This window comes from Anarrhichthys ocellatus, unplaced genomic scaffold, assembly GCF_004355925.1.
Source record: "Anarrhichthys ocellatus isolate YVR2014 unplaced genomic scaffold, GSC_Weel_1.0 scaffold26, whole genome shotgun sequence".
NCBI lineage: Eukaryota > Metazoa > Chordata > Actinopteri > Perciformes > Anarhichadidae > Anarrhichthys > Anarrhichthys ocellatus.
In genome coordinates this window covers 2326940-2329820 of record NW_022280056.1, presented here as the reverse complement: position 1 = coordinate 2329820, position 2881 = coordinate 2326940, and positions in this window count along the sequence as shown.

Below are 2881 nucleotides of genomic sequence, written 5' to 3'. Positions count from 1 at the left end.
CATTCCACGCTCTGCTTCCGCAAGCACTCACGTCACCGATTCCTCGTGACCGCCCCCTCCATTCATGAAAATAACTTTCTGCTGACGTCAGTCTGGGAATGGGGGGGGGGGGGCGCCATAAATAGAAGGTAGAGAGCCTGCTGCTGGAGACTGCTTTTGCTTACTTTACAAAACTAATCGGTACAAAGTCTGCTCATGTGGCTAATATTAGCCGGGAATACTGGAGGAAAAACTTTAAGTTTTCAAAAAGGAAGTCTTAAACTCTCTCAGTCTGTCGCCCCCCCCTATAAGTAGACTCCTTTATGGTACAAGGTATTCCAAAGTGTGCATTAACTGGGAGAAAACAGCGAGCCCCTCCCTCTGTCTGACTCGGGAGCAGCAGCAGCATTCCTTTCGTGAGGAAAGTATGTGGCGTAGTAGCTCAGCAGTCACAGGATTTCTCTTTTAACTGCACTGCTGCCGGTAACGTCAGAGGTTATTCTGGGGAAATACGTCCTGGATGTAAATATGTTAAGTCAGTAGCCTTTTCAGAGCCGCTGCACTCATGTGTTTCAGTTATCCGACAGAAGAAGAGCTCGGCTTTGAGGTTGCTTCAGACTGTAGTGCCTGTTACAAACAGATGCCGTGTGTTTACTCTCTAAACACTGTGGGCTGCACAGTTCAAACAAGGACAGAAAAAAAGAGGAGGAAAATGCACTTTCACATGTTTTTCTGCTGACTGCACCAACATGACTGAGAGAAAAATTTCAAAGAATAACATCTTGTGAAATACCCACAAGTGTGTTTCAGGATAAACTGCCTGGTAAATAACTTAACATCATATCTTATATGAATAATAATATTGTCCATCCGTGGTTTATGAATGTGAGTGTTTGTGGAATTCACAGAAACTTAAAACACATTTGGCAAACAGTTTATATCTGAACACATTCATGGGAAAGGTAAACATCTGAGTCTGTGTGGCAGAAATGACTCAATTATACGGAATCTGGTTAGTTTAGCAATTTAGCAGTTAACGGAGCCTTTTTACTGTCAAACAACTTCTATAGATTGACACAGAAAGATGTAGACACACGTGAAGTAGAACTTAGTCGTGTCCTCGAGGTTTAAGACTTTTTAATTGCTCATTTCAGGCCAGAAGTAACTTCAGCATTGAACGATCTTTGTTCAGTGACGGTTTTCTTAATGGTCCTGTGTTCGGCCTCTGGAGACACAAAAGAGCAAACACAGCGACACACAACTCGGATGCATGATGACATTTTGACCTTTAGATAAAATGTGACTAGCAGATGACTCTTAAATGCTAAATGTTGAGTTCGATGTGTCTCCTGAGACTGTTTAGACCAAAATAAATAACATTAGAAAGTTGCTGTACAGACGTCTCTCTTCACTTTTGCTGTCTTTTGCTGACGGTAGACAAAAGGAAATCATTAAATGTTGAGTTTTCTGAGTCACAATACAAATCACAGGACCAGTGAAACTACCACCTGACAGATTTGTGCCAAATACGTCGATTGGTGTGTTGTTGCTGCCGTAGTCTACCGTTGGTGACTCAGATCGAGCTCTTCCACTGAATCCCATGTGGAATCAATCACTTACTGGAGATGCTGTTGATCTGATTCTCTCATCTGCACTGGAGCTGGTTTCCTGGAAAAAGCTAAACAAACGGTTTCAGATGAGGAACCATCTTTGTGTTTTGTGTCACCTTCTTGTTGACCACAAACAACACACACCATTTCCTGTGCGCAGCTTTCCTGTCGTGAGTTAAACACGAGCATCCTTTAGTGAAGCGGTTCTTCTTTGCTTCTGTATTCTCTAGATTAAATAAAACAGCTTTGTGATGCAGCAGGCAGAATTTTGAGACTAGTTCTAATGAGATGTGATTGGATTTCATCAGATTAGAGATGTGATGAGTTAAATTATATATTAGAAGGCATGATATGAGATTATATTACATGTGATGAGATGGGATTAAACTGGATTACATTAAATGAGGGTACGTTTGAGATGAAATCAGATGGTTTACATTATAATACAGATGAGATAGAACTAAAACGAGATTCGTTCATATAAATTACATTAGATTAGAAGACGGGATGGGATTAGATGAGAATCAGATTAGATATTAAATTAGATAAAATTACATTAAATTTAAGATTACATTCGATGAATTACTTTATGTCACATCTCATTTTTATCACAAAGGAGATGAGATGATTTTGGATTTTATTAGATTAGAGTTGGTATTACATTAAATTAGAAATTATGTTGAAGTAGATTAGAATGAGATGAGATGGGAGAGAAGAGACATGAAATAGCGCAGAAAGTAGAAACAAACAAACAAACAAAATAGAAACAAGACTAATGTTCTGGTTTATTGTCTGTCTGTATCCAGCAGTCGACAAAGAGAAATACAAATTGGTGGATTAAACTCTCTGCGGAGCCTCCACTGATATTCTGGACAGACATCCAGCTGCTCAGTCAACACCACACCACCCAGTTACTGTCCATCTGTCAGCAGTGGACATAGATGACCTGATTTACACCCATCGTGTCTCACAAAATAAAAACAGCGGACCATGTGCGGCAGACTCGTCAGGTTTCTCTTCGTTGGATCAACACGCTGTGGGGTCTGAGTTCTTTCGGGGCCGTTTTGGATTACAGGAAGTAACATTGAGTCACTAAAGTCGCCTCTTAGTGACTCAGACTGCTGAACTCAGAAATGTGATCTGGCACAAAGAGGCCCCCTGTTGTATGGGGATCTTTTTTTCTCTCTTCCAATTCCTCTGAATAATCAGTGACTTAAAGGCTGATGTTTAGCATGCAGAATTGTTTGAAGTTTAAAGTTGAAGAAATATAATTTTAAATCTCAATGGATACA